At 37.8% G+C, this 21,321-nt stretch overlaps 1 protein-coding gene and 3 non-coding genes across 4 annotated transcripts in view; 1 reads left to right on the top strand and 3 right to left on the bottom strand.

Moving 5' to 3' along the window:
- LOC100650196 (zinc finger SWIM domain-containing protein 8 homolog) overlaps positions 1-21,321 on the top strand; it is a 111,369-nt gene that overhangs the window by 13,408 nt on the left and 76,640 nt on the right. The gene's annotated exons all lie outside the window — the stretch shown is intronic.
- On the bottom strand, positions 6,473-6,543 carry TRNAG-GCC. Its single transcript has one exon. It is a non-coding gene; the product is annotated as a tRNA-Gly (tRNA).
- TRNAG-GCC lies at positions 9,040-9,110 on the bottom strand. The gene has a single exon. It is a non-coding gene; the product is annotated as a tRNA-Gly (tRNA).
- Positions 10,438-10,508, bottom strand: TRNAG-GCC. Its single transcript has one exon. It is a non-coding gene; the product is annotated as a tRNA-Gly (tRNA).

Here is a 21,321-nt window from a genome sequence, read left to right as displayed (position 1 = left end):
AAGATAGCGTGCTCTAAATCCTTGCTCGGGTATTATTTTCATGACAATTTTCTTTCTTACGAGCTGGACCGGTAATCTTCCATCTAGATAATCTATTGAAATGAACGAAGAATTGAAAAGCCAGAGCAACGATCTCGAAGGTATTGTTCGAGGCGAATCCGTTCGTTAACGAGAATCCACCGCGCAGAAGTTTCACGCGATTCTGCTTATCGTCGATTGTAATCGCTCACGCCCGGAATATCGAGCCATAAATTCAATTAACCTGACGAGCTGTACGCTCGAATTGTCCTCTTGTGCGCGCATCTATCGAGCTAACCGAAACTTCGTTACCCTTCATCGACGCGTACGTATCCTTGGGCGATGACATTTTAAACCACCGCGTGACCATATTGCGAAATCAGTTCGAAACGTCGAATAACTCATATGAAATCTTCTCTTCATCCTGTTCCTATTTTAAAAATAATTTTTATTGAAAATTCGCTTAACATACTTTTATTTTCCATCTTTCAATTGTATTGTTTATTCATCTGGTTGTTGACTCTTGCTTGTTAGAAATAATTTTCCGCAAAAGTTCTTTCATTCTATCATTATTACCATTGATTCTCGCTTTTCAAAATTAATTTATACCAACAATTCATTCCATCCATTGTATTTTATGCATTGTTCTTGAATTTCACTCTTTATTTATTTGGTTGTTGGTTCTTGATAGAATTTGCCTGACGATAAGGTAACAAAATGGCAGCATTTTACCGCATACAGGGTCCTCAGAGACACTTAGAAGGAACCTTTTTGAAATCCATACAAAAGGGCGGAGAAGGTTGGCCGGTTACCAAACGACTAACTTACGATTCGGTTTAATAAAATTATCTTTACTTGAACTGTCCGTACCAAGAAGGTTATGTGCTCTCTAAGGGAATCCACGAACCGAGATATATCCGTTATTGAGCGTGATTTTGTTCCGAGATTGATACCAAGTGCTGTTTCCGATAACTTGAATTCGAGTGCTCTCTGGAGTGCTACTCTTCTATTGGTTTCTATTCGTCATAGAATATCAAAACTACAAAAAAATCTTGAAATCGTTTTTTACCAGTGAAATTATCAATAAACTAGTTCTTATTAGCGAAACATTACAAGTAATACGTAATAATAATAATTAATAAGTAATAATAATTACAAGCGACAAGGAAGGTGAAGAAGCTTTTTATAATATCCTATAGCACCATATACAATTTTCTACCTACTATATCATTGATACATTTTGTACCTTTTACAAAAATAATTTAAGAAAGCTATACATGTTTGTTTCATATCATAGCATGTCTGACTCTGTACTTCGAGCGAAAGCAAGTTGTACTATTTTGCTACAATTGACGGGCTGTCTTCACACGAAGGCGCTTACAATTTCGCATTATACATGTCACTCTATTTCTACCACATCTGTTGTATTTGGAACCATCTTTTCCCGCGAATCCGCGGGGTGCTACGAAACCACCATAAGACCCCTCTATCACCGCAACCACCGGACATATACACGCGTCTATTACCAGGTAGAAAATTAGTATAGAACAATGGGAGCGTCTCCCCTACGTAATTGCCGTGCGGCTTGGCTGTTCGAGGGCGAGGGTCTCTCTCTTCTCTCTTTTGCTGCGTTCCGTTCATCTAGTCGCCGAGACATTGTGATTATTGGTGTGTGTATATAGTGGCTCACGAGAGTATTCGAACACTGGAAATTTTACCAATAAAATCATGACAATGTTAATAAAATTTCGAATGTTTTATACAAGATGTATAACATGTACAAAAGTTTTCTATGACAAACGTTCAAATAATTTCGTAACCCACTGTACGTGCGTGTGCACGCGCGTGCCTATTGCTGGTTGGACGATTTTATGTGGATTTGGTCGCGCACGTGTGCGTCATATATGTAGTTATCCAGCCCTCTACCGTAATTACCAGGAGGCAACAGATGCGTGTACTTACTCTCGTTTCTGTTGCACGTTTCCAACTCAGCGAAAGCGGTTCTACGAACGTTTTCGCACGTGTCGCCGCGAGAGGCCGGTTCTTTCTGTCTTTTTCTTTACTATTTTTCTACTCTTTTTTCATTTTATTCGTGCGATGAATAGTCGCACGCGATTCCCTCGAGAATGTTGTATCTCTCTGGGGAGTTTTTAGCAACTACGTACTCGAGATTGTTGATAAGAATCTGAAATGAGATTTGTACAGTTGGTAGGCATTTGGTGTCACAAGAAGAGCATGGTTTGTTGTGGAGTTTTTCTTGGTTCGAGAAGTTTGACACCCTGTTGTAACTTTCTAGGGACCTATTGATTTATTTATATTCATTATATGAGTAACTCCCTTTGTTGCAGACAAAGATTGATATAAATGAGCAAATAATTAACAATTAACAGATAATAGTAAATCACATACGATGCAGAAATAAATACAAATTACGTACAACGTTTCTGACATGTTTGTTAATCATTACCAGCGATTCGCAAAAGAAGTCGAGTAGACGGGCGAGTGAATTGGCATGTTTGCAGGTATGATTAATATAGCTACTAAAGGCATAATTAGTACTGTACAGAGATATGTGTATAATAATTGGAAACGTGATCAATAATATAAATTATAATGATTCTTGTATCATATAGTAATTGGACGATGTAAAGGGTACGATAAAATTTGAAATTTATAAGCAAATAATATTTCTTAACCGGCTTTATGGTTATTTAAGGTATATGGTAAATATTTTTGCTTATATCGTAATAGCCTCGGTTAGCCGTGATTATCGGCCATCCTGTTCGTCTGGTCAGTAATTGTGTATATCACTAATGTATTTTCTGTCGATATTGACATGCCAGATATTGGAACAAATTGTTTCGTATTATGTTCCAAGTGTATTACAAACTCCTTTTAATGATTTATTTTCTTGTTACTTTTCTTGTACATATGTATGTTCATGTGTTATAAGCGTATATTACAATCGTATTATCGAATGAATTTTTGAACAGTTTTACCGGTTCCAACTGCGACTATGCATTTCCAAATAATCCGAAGTCGAAGCAGCATAGCTGGTATCGTTAATTGCACACGGGGTCACGAAAGACACAGCATACATTATGCACGACCTTGCTGACGAAAGCGGCCCCATTTTTATCGCCCATTTATATCGGCGATTCCCGATGTTCTTGCCGAGGGACCGCCTCTGTTCCGCAATTTACGGATATTCCTATCGAATCCATGGGCCGAAATCGATCGGTAACGGGGCGCAAAATTGGAATATTGCACAGCCCCGTGTGTACTACTACGTATGCACAATACCGCGATGCATTATGCACGAACTATATTAAAGCATGACGAGCGTGCCGCACGCGTTTCTGGCCTGTTTATTCAGCTAGGAGAAACACCAGAGGCAGCACAGGCGTGTTAGACAGGGAAAGAAATACCACCCGAGTCAGGGAAACCCATCGAACCGACGAAGAAAGTGCTAGTTGGTTATAGAGGACGGAGAGCAAACAGTAAAGGCTAGAAGAAACGATAGAAAAAGAGAAGTTGGAGGATGACGAGACGGAGAGAAAACAAAGAGAGATGCGGCGAAAAGCATGAGAGAGACAGACGACGAGAGAACAACAGAGATGGCGTCCTATCGAAGTGGTGGTAGAGCAAATAGCAGCGGTATGGAACGGTGGAAAGGCGAGGGCGAGACAGAAAGAAAACAGACGGCTCTGGAAGAAGCATGGAACGAAGATTGAAAAGGGTAAGAACGATGGTGGATGTATAACGGCGGGGATACACGTGACCGAATGACAAATCGCTCGACGGTCAGAACTTTCGAGCTCTTTGTCCCCTGCTGACTGGATGCGACCGAGAGCCTGAAAACGAAAGAGAAGGGGAGCCTCTCGAAGGAGAAGGAGGATAGAAGGCGGAACGGTTGGAAACATGACAGGGATGAAACGATAAAAACCAAGGGAAAAGGGGGGAGCCTTGGTGGAATCGTGGCTTGATTTGGAATTGTATCCGGCTAGATCTGACGAGGTGACTGGATAGCTTGATGAGAGGCGGAAGAGGGAAATGGATAACGGAGAAAGAGGAATTCCTCCCTTTTCGCTTCTTTTGTCTGGGAGATTCGTTTTCGGAAATGAGCAACCATTCTATCGATTCTTTATCTTCTTCTATTGTGTTTAGGTATTTCTTCGGCTCTTTATCCATTCATGTGTTCCACAAATGTTCTAGGAAAATTTATGGAACCTTCCAGTTTAAGAAAAATAAGGATCCACTTAAGGCCTACTTAGTGCTTAGTTTGGAAAACAGATTAACGTATCTTTCTTTATCGATCATTGCTTAAAGCGTGAAGCGTAAAACACGTATAAGTTAGTTTTATTAAAAGAGGAAAGTTCATGCGTTGGTGGTTTAATAACACGTCTGATTCTAGAAGTTCTAAAGATATAGGGTAAAGCGTCAAACAACCGCAAAGTGAATTTCGCGGTCAAAAGTGATGTACAGTTTGTATAACTAACATAATTGCTTGAGCCACGTGGATAGTTAGCAACTCTGAAATTGGGTATAACGCATAGTTAGAACTTTCGTTCCATACCTATCCTCTAATAGGCTATTTATACTATCGAAGAATTTTGCTTTAACCTAAATCACATCATTATCTTAATCTTCAAGTTTAATATATGCAAAACAAATATATATATATATATATATATATATATACATATATAACCTAAAAAATATTGACAAGTTGTTTTTCTTTTTTGTTGCAGGTGAGTGTTGCTAATGAATAATTCATCTAAATGCGAAAGGTACAAGTAATGTAAAAAAACAAATTTGCGCTTTGACACTTTGTCAAAGTTATTTTCCTGTTATGTGCTACGTTCTCCGCAAAAAGAGTAGAATGGTTAGCTTTTGAATTCAAGTGACATTCCTATTGAAAAGCGCAATATTTTATGAAAACGTTCGGTGAACAAACGAGGACAAGGAAAACGATAATTTAGTCCGATTGACTATCGCGTCCAAATCCCGAAGGTCTCGAATCCTTTCAGGACGACCGAATGTTGAGCTACATAATAGTTTCCAAGCGAATTTCTACCAACAAACAAACTACTTAATAGCTGTTGTTATAGTCCTAGTATGAAGTTTCTCGGAGTGTAAGGAGGTACTGCAATCTTAGTCACCGCGTTGCGGAAGTTGCGCAAGTAAGAACAAAGTTTTCTCGAAAAATTTACCTTACAGAGTAATTTTGTTTATTTCTCAGAAATCTTAAGAAAGATAGTGCTTAAAATTCTAAACAGGAGAAGAAAACTAAAAGTTTACGAAAATTGTATTCATTGAGTAATTAGTATTTAAATTTTGTTTTATACTCGATTAGTTTCTTTTTTGAAGGGAAGTAGCTATATAACGAATACAAGGAAGAAAAGGTTTTAACCTATAAGGAAAAGGAGAACAGTTGGTAAGGGTCAGGTAGGATCGATAAAACCTTAATGGTAGATTCTCACTTTCATGCGAAGTATATCTAGAAAAGATGAAACGTAACAATAGTATAATCTGCAAGAACTATTCTCATGAGAGAAGATCGCGTGTGGTAACGATGGTAGAGCTATCCTCAGTTGATGTCGCTCGCGTTTAATTGCCGGAGCCTTGTAATCGCCTTTGAAAAGACGATACAGACCAACGTCGCGCGGTGGCGCCACAATCGTACCCTTACTTTTCGATATTTAGGATATTTTAGATTTTTGTTTCATGCCAATGTTCATTCAGTTATAAGAAAAGCGAAGAATTTATTTGCATTTTACTAATATTCTGAGAACAAAATCTACGAAAACATCGTTAATGTTCAAAGACATGATTCATAGCTGACTCGATTGTTGGAATCAAACTGGCTAGGGAAAGAATTCCCGATCGTTCTACGGTATCCTGAGGATAATGATCGCTTTCCTGGCAGTGTGTCGTAATTTAAAGCGACGTTATTTTGCCCTCGTGCGATGGAGTTCCTCGCTGTCCTTACGGATTCTTGTCTTACCGGTTACAACAATCGGATAATAATTCTCCTTCGAGATTCTGCTCCATCCCACGTTCTCCTTCTTCCCTTGTCCTTGTTTGCGGAGGGAGTTAAGTGACGTAAGTGCATGGTGAGGAAATTTATCCTCGTTCCGATCGCATTAGTCCTCTACTCTTGGAAAAGTCCTGGTTATTTTGTTAGCTTTAAACCATCGGCATGAATTTCTAACTGCAGATGCGTAGTAATAATGTGTACTAGCATCGATGATCCAGTGAAGGTGCCGATGTATATGAAATAATCCTTACGTAGGAATATCTTTCTTTCCTTCCTTTCTTTTTTTTTTTTTTTGCAAATTTAATATTAAGAAATTCTCCTACAATATATTTATTATATTTTGTATTAAAGTGGATATGTATGTAAATAGAAATCTCTTTCTAAAAAAAAAAAAGAAAAGTTAAAAAGTAAATTTGCATCGGCCGGGAATCGAACCCGGGCCGCCCGCGTGGCAGGCGAGCATTCTACCACTGAACCACCGATGCTTCTGAAAGGTATGCTTTCACTATTAGATTTGTTGCCAACAATCATATTAAAGGATTTAATTTTTTATCTATTTGAAATTATTTAATAGTTAAGTTTGATTAATTATACGATAATACGAATTGAATATTAAATAAATCGTTACACGAGTGATATTATATGAAATATGAAATGTCAAGTATTAGAGTTACGTGAAAATTTTGTGCGTCGGACATAACACATCGGTCAATTACGACATTCTGAGTAAATATTGCCAAAGAATATACGTAGAGCGAGACAATAACAAATCGCTGGTCAGGTTCACGGATGACTTTGGTTCAGGGTCGGTCATTGCACTGTTGTGGTCCGAGCATAACAAAGAAACTGAGTTACAGGCTATAGGACAAATGTGTCCGTCTTCTACATATGACTCATTATTTACTATCAAGTAATAGGCCACTCTTTTCTTAACAAAGGCTTGCAAATCAAAATATACTTGTATTACTTGTAACTGCATAAATAAAAAATGTATATAATCTGGAAACTTACTAATTGAAATTGAAATCAGTTAGAAGGATACAAATTAAATATCGAGATGAAGAATATTTTATTGTCAGCCTGTTAGCTTGTCTCACTCGGATTTCTAATTTAACGTAATACTTACTTTATTTGGATCCTTTATTAAAAGAAATGTATCGATTAATTTCTGTATAATAATGCTATACTACATATGCTAAAAATAAACTCTATAATATTTATATTTGGAAAAGTCAAAATTGTCACATTTAAAATTGATTGATCTTCATTAACTTTCATAATTTCAAAAGTATATAGATATCTCTGATCGATAGATCATTGGATAAGTTGACTGATTAAAAATTCATCACCTAATATCATGTAATTTACATTTTAGAGTCAATAAATCCGAATGTAGAAAAGATTAGAGCCTAAGGCAGCCGACTTCGACATCCGGTTTGTCGAACCAAAGTCAATGCACCTGGCCCTGCTCGTCGAACCGATCCCTAAAGTGCATCTTGCTTTTACGCAAGCGAGACCGCTTCTACCATCTCGCTCGCAATCCCTTTTTTCCCTCCTTTCTACCTGAGCTTACAGAGGACAAAAAGAATTCCTTCACCGTCGGGAATCGTCGACGTATAGCCATAACGGGCCGTGTCTCTGCTCCTGAGCTTACTACCTACCTTGAAAAAGTCGTGTATATTCGAAAGCCGTTGAAGAGTCGTGCGCTACTTGGCTTCGTGTGAGTGATTTTAACAGGGAAAGGTACTTCAACCGGTTAAACTGACATTTACTGACTCTCCCCGTGTAGAAGCGGCCTTGGCATCGTGTTTCTTTCGACTTGCTCTGTGTCGAGGTTATCACGATACTCAATTTCACCACGGCTCCATTGCACTCTCTGTCTTAGGGAGATGAGTATTTAGATTCATCGCTGAAATTGTACACGTTCCTGGTTATTCATAACGTTCAAAAGTTGCATAGTACAGCAATTGCGTATTTCATTATAACCTATAACTGGTAAGGCGGAGTTTATCAGATTTCAACAATTTCGTAATTTTGTGATAATTTGGAAAATACTCATCGCAAAGTATTATATGGATGGCTGAGTATAAAATAGTGTACTGCTTCTGTTATTATAGAAAATTTACAAAATCATAACTTATACCACCATGATTTTTAATATATATTATCCAGCATACTCGGTTCACATGATAAAATAAACAGCTCTTACGGACCAATATGAATTTCTGATATCGTGTGTCAAGTTTTGACAGGTTTGTGAAGATTTTGTAAAAAATTGAATCCTTGGGGGAGTGCGATCGGGGAAAAGATAAAGATAAAGATGTATGTATTGAAGGGAAGGAACGTACTGCTAAAAAGCAGATAAAGGAAGAAGGGACCAGATTTTAGTTCAGGTGACCCTAAGACACCACGAAGCTGATATCTCTGCGGAGTTCACGGCCGTCCTCTTTCAGGGACCTTAGGATCGATGCTGCAATGAGATTCAGAGAAGGGGAGGGGAACCGTGGCTGTAGACCCCACGTTTGTTTTCTCTGCCAAGTACGATATATAGTTTGGAAAGTCAATTAGTGAAAGATATACAATAATAACAATACAGTATAATTCATAAGATATAACAATATAAATAACGAGGAAATAATAATTGTGTTTTGAACAATTGAATGGGAATGAATATGAAGAATAGAATGTATAAATATTAACAGATATTAGTTGTAAGTTTCCTGTAAATGAATGTGAAAGTGATCAGTTTTTATTGTTATATAATTATACCAGCCGACAATAGAACGCGCGAGTTATTAATGCTCAGATGAGAATAGGGGAAGTAAGAGAAAGGCTTTACGTTACGTAACCTACATTTCTGATGGTGGTTAAAAATAGGAGATATATTTTGTTTAATTATTTTAAAAGATAATTTTGATGTGAAAATTGATGTGCTCTAATGTATATTTGCGTTAAAAATAATATGTAAAATAAAAAAAACTTGCATCGGCCGGGAATCGAACCCGGGCCGCCCGCGTGGCAGGCGAGCATTCTACCACTGAACCACCGATGCTTATATGAATATACGGATTTTGTAGAGTACAGGTTTGCAGAGTACAGATTTGCAAAGTACAGATTGCTGAGTATTTTTCTAAATTAAGAAATACATTTAAAATTTGATTTTTTTTTATTTTGTTACTTATGTAATATTCATTTTCACTTTCTCTCCAAATGTATAAAGAGACACGAAAAGAATTTCTTTCGAACTTTCTTAGTTTTTCCATTATTGATACGCTCATTTTTCACCAGATTAGAACGATGTATATCTATATCTAATAAGATTGATTGATAATAATAAATATTTGATTAATAATAAATAAAGTATGATCTTTCAATTTTAAGTACAAGATGCGGAGGGGTTTGTTAACACCTAAATACTCGTCTTTGAAAACATTTCTTCTTTTTGTAAATTGAATACTGATGTGTGTGCTAATACACAATCCAAAGTTTATTCGTCTTCGGAAATGTAGGTGGGATTCTGAGTGCCAGATGCCCCAATGAGTCTCAGGATATTCGTTCTGGTAGTCATATCGGTCGTTAAGTCTGCGAAGGTTCGTGGGTCATGCTCCCCTCTTCATACTCTAGTGTTATGAGCTTAGGGTGAAACAGAGGAGCAGGCACGTTGATGCGTACATCACCTGCATATTCAAATGTATAAAGCGCGGCACATTATGCTTTCTGATTTTTGCACTATATTGGTGTATCATCGTTCGTACAATTAAGAGGCTTTCATATCTACCTACAAAGAGCAGAAATGATAACAGACTAAGACGCTGCTTTAACGGAGAGTATAAAATTGTAACTTGCTAATTAAATTTTGATTCTCGATTTAATTCTCGTGCCTTTTTGTCTCCTATAATTATCGGAAACAGTTTTTAAATTATTCGACATTTGTAATTGAAAAATTTACCATTATGTAATTGCATAATAGATTATAAAATGTGCATAATTATGCATACGTATTGTGTACACCAAACAATTTAAAAGAATTCATTATCACAATTGTAGTTGCTACTATAACTCTAGACGACAGGATTGTGTGGTATAAGTATTGTTTGGTCGTAAGGTCCACCCGCTCGATGGTTCAAGGTCGAATCCCGGGAGTCCGAATCCAGGCCTGCCCGCAGGCAGCTGAGTAATTGTATATTGTATATGTGTACATTGAGTCACCGATGCACATGCGAGAAAGGGGAGTTAAGCGAAGATGGGTTATTTTGGTTAAAAGAATATATTATCTTTTCCTTTTTAAATGAAAAAATTATTTATCTATGAAGATCGATACGTTATGATATTTCTATACTGAAAAATATGTGTAATAGAAAAAAAGAAAAAAAGAACATTGCATCGGCCGGGAATCGAACCCGGGCCGCCCGCGTGGCAGGCGAGCATTCTACCACTGAACCACCGATGCTGTTGAGATACTGTCTTCTCATAGTAAGTTTTGCGGAATGTAGTGTCCTACATATTTTACTATTTTCAATATTATTACTTTATTTATTCTGTCTAGTTTATATTCGATTCTATACAGATCTGTTATTAATTCGTTAATTAAAATAGATAAGTTTTCTGTTCATCTGAATTATTAATATCTCGTATTATCTATCTATCTATCTATATTTTTAACTCATTATTTTATTTCTAGTCATCATGTATTATGTCACCTAAAATTCCAATAATTAAAGCTACTACTAAAAAAGTTTCTAGCAAAAAAGTGAATAGAGTAAAACTAATATACTTTCTAACAACGACACTCATGAAAATTCTCCTAAAGCCATTCACCCTAACTCCATCTGACCCTAGTTATTTTTTTTCCTTTTTCATTCCGCTTCGTTCGTCCAGCGTACCCTCGCTTTTCCTTTTTTTTTTCTTTTTCCGTACGTCTGCGATTACCGGACGATTCGGACGTTGTTATTTTTCTTTTCTACGAACGCGTCGACACGGCGGTTTGCTCCTGCTGGGCAAACGGACAACGCCATATACACACGCAACCGCGATAAAGGAACAAAAGTTTGTTAACCTCTTCGTATCGCGCAGGATCGTTAAAAACAGGCTATGCGACGTTGCACGGGGACGCGTCTACGTTTTTTGGAGGCTTTTTTTTTGCTCGTCGAACAGTGTCGCCAACGGTGGTCAGCTTTTTGGTAATAAATGAAAGCCGTCTCACTTCTTCCTTTTTTTTATATTTCCTTTATTATTTTAACAGAGGAACATGGCTCGCGCGTTTATTGTATATTTGCTTTTTTAATCTTACAACTATTTTTGGATGCTTAAATTAATTTCGGTACGCTGAACAGCGCTACCTGTTGTAAAACCAGAAAAATAAATCATCATTCTTCCAAGATTTGAATAGTATCTTGTTTTAGAATTTTTCTGCAAGTTAAATTCTGATTGAATGTGAAGTATTAATTAAACGTTTTTATTTAATTAAATACGGAACAAAATATTTTAAATTAAACTTTTCGACTTTTAAAAACCTTTCGATGATAGTACAATATAATTGGATAAAAAATGATACAAGAAACGTAATATTTTTAAGACAAATTATTTTACGATGCTATTTGCTCAGTCTCTTAAAAACATTTGCTCGTCAGGACCGATTCAGTCTTTAAAATTTGTCCCAGGTTACAAAAAAAAAAAAAAAGAGAAAGTCTCGCAAATTTTCATTTCAGGATGGGAAACTAACCCGTCGTCCGACAAGGAATCGGTTCGCAAATGGCTTCTGCAGTGTACCTCGACCGCACGGTCCATTTAAATGTTTTAAACGGTACAAAAAACCGGTCCTATTCGGACACGAGGCTTCTGAAATTCCAACTTCCGATCTACAGCATTGGGGAAGCCCGGTATTTGATCTTCGATCTCGAAAGTCACTTATTGATTATTCGTCCACATTTTTCATCAGCGTTCCATTTAGTACTTCGAAAATCTAATATCGCTCGGGCAAAACTATACTACGGATAATTTCGAACGCGGTGGAATTATTCGCGATTCTATTGCTATTCGAGTTTCACAGGGCTCGACGTAATTGCCGGCTCGACGAACAATGAAGAGGCTCGATTAAGCCGTCTTGTAATCCGATACAAAATTCATCGAATTTTCCATCGAGGAAGTTGGTCGCGCTATTAGTTCTGTCAGCAGAACGATTAAATATTTCTGGATTATTCGGGATTATTCCAGTCGATTAATCAGACGAGATTAATCGAAATAAATTGGTTTGCTATGTTCGTTTCAAATATATAGCTGAGTTCAAACATATAGCTCTTCGTTTAACTGTGAGAGTTATTATTATTATTATTATTATTATTATTATTATTATTATTATTATTATTATTATTATTATTATTATTATTATTATTATTATTATTATTATTATTATTATTATTATTATTATTATTATTATTATTATTATTATTATTATTATTAGAATGTAATAAACATGAAATATCTATTTGTATCAGAGATCCGATAGATTTGATAATAATTATTGCGATAACACTCGAAATTCTATCAAAACTTTAGATGGAGATACAAAGTGCAGATACTAATTCCACAGTCCCAATAATCCTTCCAGAAACACGATCCCAGGTGACGAATAAACTCGGAACAGCCAGCTATCGATTCGTAGGATCTAACCAGCAGATGTAGCCAATACATGGCTAGAGACTATCCTTCGTTCGCCCTAATTACATACATCGAATTTACGCCAGCGAGAGCCAGTTGTCATTACTAATGGCGAAGTAACTCGACCTCGTTGAAATTCACATCATTCATATAACAACTTTACATGTTGCAATCGCGATAATCAGATTGAAATTTCGCGAAAACCCTCGAACAGCGAAAGCTGGGTCAATTGTTAAATTAATTTTATTATCACTCAGAGATACAAAGTTTTTTCATTCGGTTCATTATGTTGCTGCTATAGAATAAACATTCAACGACGGGTTCATTAATTTTATGTTTAACCCGTAATTGATATATAATTATGTTATCATCGATCGATTAAAATAAATTTTTCTCCATTTGTGAAATTTTTTTTGCGATGTTCCAATTACACGGACGACTATTTTTTACGGATAGATAGAGCGCGATTTCGATGGAAGGTTTCGCGAAACGAGAGGTAGCTGGTCCGGAACTGTGGTACAAGTGTGGCGTTAGAAAATAATTGAACCATATGTTGTTGGCTCGTGTGCGCTATATACGTGCACAGCCATGCAGGAAACGAACAGTCCTCGTACGCTCTGACTGCTGTGAGGGCTGAAAAAGCGACGAATCGCAGATCGAACGGTAATCCGCCGGCTAATGGAATCAATTAAACGCGATCCTTCCCGGTTCCCACTTGTCCGTTCCAGTTTCTGCGCTTCTTGCATCGCGTGCCAGCGCGAACTACACGCGTTTCTAGATGAAATTGATAGGATTCTTATCGATAACATCAAGTTTTGTTTTTGTTAGGATATAAAAACCTATGAGTAATATGAACAAAGGAATGTTATGTACTTGTACAAAGCATAAAAATGGTTGAGTCGTGTGCTTTAGAAATACAGCACGTGCATACAGAAGATGTAAAAGGGAGATTTGCGTTCGTCGAAAAATATCAGACATTTCGTGTTTAGATTTTATCGAAGACTAGAGTTGAATCGAAAATACACGACAGACCTGTGAAAACTTGTAAATAATTGACAATCGGTATTCTTGAAATATTGAATTCAAAAGTGTGTCAGAAATTTATGTAATATTGAATTTTAGAATCAAATAAAGAAAGAGACCTAGTAATATATAGAATTGGGTATGTCGCAGCGCATTGAATTTAAAAGATTTTTCTCAGTAAAAATATATCACCTATTTTTCCTCTATGGTGTTCAAACGGAAGTTAATAATCCATCTTTCATCGTGTAATTTGCATTAACAAATTTTCTCCATTCTTACGATACTTTTAGCGGTATTGTTCATCGCCTGTAATTTAAACCGCTATTTTATTCGTCAGTTAGGGGAGGGAACAAAATTTTGAGGGAGAAAAACGACGGGTAATTTCCCTACTAGAGGCGTGCAGGCAACTGTTGGTAACAATTGCTGGTGTACCTATATCCCTGTATGAATAAATGATTGTCCTACGTTCGAACGTGAAAACTCTACTAGATCGATGGTGGTGCAGGTGCGACGACTCTCACGGCATCGAGAATCGTCACCAGCCGCGTACTCTCGAGAGTTTTTTCACCGCTACGTCGGGAAAATGGCGCGAAAGTACGTGGCTAAAATAATAAACAACCTACCACCCCACCATCGATCCTCTTCTGCGAGTTTTCCCTTCCGTGTTTAAACATGCAACGATAAGCAGTCCTGTTTTATCGTTTTCTTGTATTATATCGCTGCTTGGCTTTGATAGTGGCACGAATAAAAAGAATTTCAAATTTATTTTTATCGAATACAAAATCTAATTATGTTTCTATTCTTACCGCGTAAAATGGCATATTTATACGCGTTACGATCATTTATAGTCCCATCACTTTTGTGTCACAGGAAATTATATTAAAATAAAACCTGTACTTAGTATCTGGTAAACTGTAATTTTTAAAAAGCCTCTGTAGAATTGATATTTTTTAAGTTATGCTACTATCGATGTCAAGCAGCGATGTGAAAAGTTCTCGTCCATTTTACTATGAAATTTTTGTCGAGGAAGTAGCAGAATTACAAAAGGGATAATGTCTTTCCTTCATTTATATAAATATTTTCTAATGTATTTATTCGCGTATTACTATATTTTTCTATTTACGTTCCACGATCATTTATTAAAAATGTACACTTTATCACTTAGTAGCTAGTTGTGTAAGTACACGAACCTATATTCGATCGAAAATACTAATACAAACGATCAATGAGATCACATTGCATTGTCAATATTTGTCTTCGATAATATACGTTCGACGTAGTCAGGGATAAGTAAATTGAAGAAGAGGTATATCAACGGAGTACCTAAGACGAACTAACGAAAGTGGAAGAATAAAGCGAATGGGTGGTGAAATAGATCTGCGAGAAAGCGTTCTTCCTTTTTCCGCGATATTTCGAGAACTTCATGACCCAAACTCCCACGGGACGAAAACACGCGGACTGGTATTAATCTTGGAACGTCATCCCCTCGATATTAATCCCGCCCCACGCTGTCAACGGATGCTGTTGATGAATTGCCACCAAGTAATTGGTTTTATTTATAAGAGAAGAGCTGTTTCAAGCTCTTGTTTCTCCTGTCCACCCACGATGTCCATTCAAAATAGTCATTCATTCGGATATAAGTCATTCTTAGCCGATGTAGGCTAATCCCGAAGCATTTGGACTAAAATATTGGGTTGGCAACTAGGTGATTGCGGATTTTGTCATTAGGTGGTATTGACATAATCCGCAATCACTTAGTTGCCAAATTTACACTTGATGAAATGTTTATTCGGCGAAATTTTTATTTGATGAAAGATAAATAAATGCGACGAAATTTCAATTTGACGCAGTATTCGATATCATGTAGGTAGGTGCAATTGGAAAAGCGATCTCAAATTTTTTCTAGTATAATCTTCTGTATGTTGTATGATCTTCGTTTTAATTTTTTTCAGCGTAAGTTTTATACTTTGATCATTGTTCTAACGTTAATGGTTTTAAAGATAGAATTCGCTCCAAACAAGGCAAGCGAGAAAGAAGATATGAGATCAAGTATTTAAACGTTTCTCGTTTTGCTGCAGGCTCGTGTTATAAATCCTCCCATGGCTGATGTTTTTCGAGTAACAGCGGGTAATTCGGTTTTTCGTTGTTCTAAGTCGTCTGTCGTAATTAATCGTTCTCGAGACTGCGTTGATTGTAAACAAGGTAGCGGTGCTTTTTAGCCGGAAACCACGTTAAGTACGCAAAACATCCTCGTGAAACGGGATCATCTTCGATCGGTGAACGTTCAGGTAGAATCACACGACGTTCTAGAGAAACGAAAAGCGTGTGTGTAGTCACTTTTAAGCGAAACAGTCTGCCTCGTAACAGAGGCTCACTGACGTCAGTCCACGTGAACCAAATTCGAAGTAGCACTGCAAGCCTACAGTCTACATATTTGACATAGTTTAAGGCTATCTAAGATCAATATGCTCGTAGATAAACCTCCTCGCGTTTGTACGAGGTCGTAAAATATACTGTGTCGAGTAACTTAAAAATGTTCAATTTATTGGCAGATGCCAGATACGCGATGCAATGGAAAAAAATTTGATTGGGAACGTACAAAATCGAATAGTTAATCTCACTATTTTTGTAGCAGTTTCATTTTATTATCTCTCGCTTGCACTGTTTAAGCTTGATAAAAGATTCGATACTTCTGTTTGAACTACTCCGCTAGAAATTTTAAAAAATCCAAAGATCACCAACGACGATAATTCCAACCTCGATGGTATCCATCGATCTAAAAAGGTGATGTTTCGAAAGAACAGCCAAACACTTTCTTCGTCTATCGTATTAAAAAAAATATTAGAAAAATTTTCTTCACATCAGATTTTATTCAATAATATCTTTTGCCAGTGCAGATTAGCTTTTCTGGTGGGTTTTATTCGAAAGGTCGCCATTTTGGAAGAGCGATCGATCCTTGCCTTAACCTGTTGAAACACGTAGCTAGGACGAGTTAATTTGGCCTGGAAGGCGCCATTGTTTGCTGCACTTTCGCCTGTAGAATCGAACGAGACCTGCTGTTGGATATTCGTCCATATGAGACGATCCGTTCCGACCTACAGCAATAACAATGGTAACGACCGAGGCGTGAATCGGCCACGCTCGACAAGATTACAACACCGCCAACGAGGACGGCAGGTGCCTTTCCCCTCGTACAATCAGCCTTCTCGTAAATTTTACCACACAAATGCCTCTTTATCCCTTTATCAACCTGACAACTATTCGCAAACGTGAAACGTGAACACGTAAAGAGGAGAATCGTAACACACGGCTGCTAAGCTTTTCGTCTATTAGAAGGTCGAGGTCAGGTCTGGGTCATTCTCGATCACTTTAGCCTAGGCCGATGTTATCGTCCCGGATGAAAAGTGGGCCAAGTGTAGCTTTAACGCGAGATATAAATGGCTCCGGGTTCCTGCGTGACCGAGATCTTGGGTATTTCGATGGAAATAACAGAATTCCTAGTTGATGGTAACCGGAAGATTTTGTGAACTCTTGTGTTTTGATACGGACTTTTAATGTTCTTATAGTATTATTTAGGAAACTTATTATATGGAGAATTTTTATTGTAACTCGTAGCTAATTCCATGTAATCTAACAGATTATACGTTTACGTGTTCAAGTTTGACCTTTCTATTGTTCTATGCTTTCAAAGAAATTCATAGAATTCCGGGATATTTAACAATGTTCCTGCTATATTATACAACTGTTTGTTAAGTCAGTTCTTTGAAACTTTTCCCAAGAAAAATAAAAGTACCGGAGAAAAAGGTCGAGGTTGAAATTTTGCTCCAGTCCAGTTGTATGAACTTGGGTTAACCCAGTTCGCCTACTAAAGAGCCATTTCCGCATTGGAGTTCGTTAAGTTGTCTAAGAAAACTTCATTTTGCAATGCGAAGAACCTTATCTTTCTAATCTTTTCAGGAAATCAATCTTCCTTAAAAACCCGTGATTATTTCTTATACGATGCTAAACTTCGATTCTTCCCTTCGAAAATGATGACATAATAGCATCACACTTTTCCATTAGCGTCCATTATCTCGTCTAAGAAAATTCCATTTTACGGTGCTAGGAATTTCTTAAGAAAATCAATCTTCTCTAAAAATTTGTCGTAATTTCTTATATGCTACGAAATTTCGATACCTTTCTTCGAACAACGTGACTTAATGGCACCTACGTAAGTTTGCAAATATTACAGCGCCGATTCCCGGAAAACAAGCGAGTTTGTCAAACTTAACGTCTCCGCTCCTCCTCGAGGGCTCGGTTCGCGTGAATTTACAAATTTGTCTTATGTTTTTAAGCGGCATTACGTGCTGTCGCTCGTCTTACGATACACCAGTGGCCGTAGACCAAGGAAAACCGGAATACGAGCGAGGCATAAATTTTAAGAGCTGTTTGCCAGCCAGACTCCGCCGGGAAATAAAAATATTTTAATTATGGTGCTGGCGAGAGGCGGAGGAGAGGCATTTGCTTGTTTCTACCGAGTGTTGCATGTTACGTTGTTTGTTGAAATGCCAGGCGCGGATATTTACGACCTCGTCCGCTCCTCTTGCAACTACGAACTTTGCAAAGCTTTGCCGGAATCTCGAAAAGAAGTTTGCAAACAACTTTGTAAATAATGGCCCCTGTAATAACTGAACACGTTACGATGCAATTTTTATTCGTTATGAAATTTGAGACGGAAATTTTGATTTAGTGGACACACATGCCGTGCAAATGTCGTGATGTTCTTTTAAAGTACAAATTCTTGTAATTTAAACGACCGTATTTATTTTTTAATTCGAATATAATGGAACTTCTACCGCATTATCATAAGTAGACTGTGGATATTTAGGCGAATTTGTGTTTTTACCAATAAAGTAAAATATTTTCCATTATTGAATCAGATTTACGATATGCGTATACATTCACTTCAAATCGATTACTACAAAGCCTAGAAACAGAGGTTAATTTCGTACAATAAATATCATAAGTAGTTTACGTTGCATTCTGTTGCATCGTATAAACCCTGTTAAATCCAACAGAAGGTCGATTCAACCACGTAACGTTTTTGTACAAGGGAAAATAAAAGGGACATTTATTTACGGTGACGTTGTTTCGTAAGCGAAGCGATTGGGAGAGGAGAAGCAGGTGCGCTGCATCGCAACATTTATTTTCGAGAAAAAGAGGTCATACTCCAGGTGTTTGATCGCCGTTGACGATCGAATAATGGACAGTTGGGATAAAAAAAGACAAGTTGCGAAAGTATCGCGCACATTGTCGAGTTGCACTGATGACAAATACAGCGTGACTGTTGTCGGTGACTCATGGCGACTGTCTAACTCTGAACGGGGTCAGGAGTCTCGAATCGTTGACTCCAGGCCACGGCATCCATTTATATCGGCGTGGCAGTCCCACAAATTAGTCTTTGAAATGCCATAGAATCTTGACAACGGTATCATAAATTATTTTGATCGATCGGGAACATAAGAGACCGAAAAACATTTCCAGTAGTCGATATAGCTGCCATTATTCTCCATAACAGCGATCATTCAGTATAGAAGCAAAATCGATACCATTTATTTTAAGCTCTATAATTCTTCTACCAGAATTTTAGTTGGTTACAAATAATACGTGTATGTTCATGTACGTGTACCCATCTATATTTTTGCGAATATTGTTAAAGAAAATGGAACTTTAAGTGAGTATTTTATTTCGTGAATATTTTCTACGTTACTTGGTATTTACAGTCTATCTATGTGTATCAAAATTGATTCGGAAAATAATTGCAATAAACAAGCTTGGTATCGCAACACTAATACAACAGTAGCACAGTGATGAGCAAAGAAAATAAAATTTAAAGAATATTCATGCAGATATTAAGATCTTCCTGTTTCTTCACAAAGTGGTATTAGAAAAAATTCAATAAAAATGAGCTTCTTTTCTAAAAGTTATTTTCAATTTTCGTTATATATTCATTGTACTCTGGCAAGGGACGCGTAAATTTTTCATGAAACCCATCAAAACGGAACACCATCCTCGAGATGAAGGTCGAAGACACGATTGACAGCGGCAACCGTAGATCGAATCTCATTTTGAAGTATCGTCGCGCAGAGGAAACAAAGAACAGCCATAGGAGGGAGCGGTTACCGCGGAAAATTGGAAACCGAGCACACTCGACGATCCTATGTAAATAGACAGGCTACTCTCGTTTCACGATCGTGGAAACCAGTTGCATCGGTCTTCAACGGAACGAGGGATGAGGAAGAGTATCGTGTCCCGTTCCTCATTCCCGCTGTTTGTCCGTGGGAGAACACATTCGCCAGTTTATCCGACGAAGTACGAGAGTGACGACGGAATTTCTCGCTAGATATCGTCGTTTCGTCCTCGACGATCCAACCCGAATGTCTGAAAATTCTCCCTGAAGAGGCGAGCATGGTCGGTCTTATTTTTCCATGGAACACGTACGAGACCGTTTCCCAGCGAAACGTATGAGATTCCAGTGTCCTGTGTCAATAGCAATCTTCCGGAGACCGCTTTTGCTTGAAAAAGAAGACCGAAAGAGACGCAGGATGTCGCGAAGTCGCGAGGAAATACGGGAAGCCTGTAGCCCCGTGGACACCAAGACGCGGCTTCTCGCTTTTTCGTCTCGTTCCTCGAGCAAAACAGCACGAACAGAGGCTGGTTGTGGCCATGTCGGTCCGCTTTTGTGCTGCTGAAACCACCATCTGTTCGGCGTGCCTTTGCCATTTTGCAAACAACCACCACCTGTGCACACGATACCATTCTCTGTGTGCACCGCGTTTATTGCTGCCAGGAATCTTGCGGCCTCGAGATTCGATTGCTTCTGTTAATCGACGGTAGCCGAAAAGACGATGCGGTGGCTTGGCGATTGGGGGTTGTTGATGTGGTAGTTGGCTCGGCTGGTTGACGATGGATTTAGGGTAGGGGCCTGGGTTAAACGGTTTTATCGATGGGTGGCTTTTCTTTGAGATATTTTAAGGCGTTGCTAACTGAATCGATTGAAGTCAGAGCGATGGAATTTCCACGTAACGTTCGAAGATTTTGAGACCAGGTTTGTTCCAGATCTACCGTGTGATACAAGCTTCGTCACGCGAATCTCACATTTTTTGTTTCGGATCGATACATGACGTTATAAGAAGTGGGCGGTGTTTCTGTGTACCATGTTCTAGAGAAGCAATATGACGTAAGAGAAAAACTGCTGAGGGGCGTATAAGAAAATGTATCGAAAGTATGACTAAGGGCCAGTTACAAGGCTACAGCGTAGTTAGAAAAATGACTCGTCGCGGTGAGCTGGCATTTGCAATAAATATTTATCATGTCGTATCGCGACGAGGTGGTATCTGGTATAATTGGTCGGACAGATTTTTGCATTTTATTTTTTTGTAATTGCATTGTTAACACTTTCATAGGCAATTTCTCTGTAATTATTTTTATATAACTATTTAGAGCAGTTTGACATTTCTAGAGTTAATATAAAATAATCGAACAGTGTCGAAGCTAGTTCAAGGACATGTGGTAGCTAGTCGGTGAATTTCCATTTGGGGAAA

This window comes from Bombus terrestris, chromosome 4 (genome assembly GCF_910591885.1).
Source record: "Bombus terrestris chromosome 4, iyBomTerr1.2, whole genome shotgun sequence".
Taxonomy (NCBI): domain Eukaryota; kingdom Metazoa; phylum Arthropoda; class Insecta; order Hymenoptera; family Apidae; genus Bombus; species Bombus terrestris.
The sequence above is the reverse complement of the archived record's forward strand: the minus strand, read 5'-3'. Positions and strand labels throughout refer to the sequence as shown.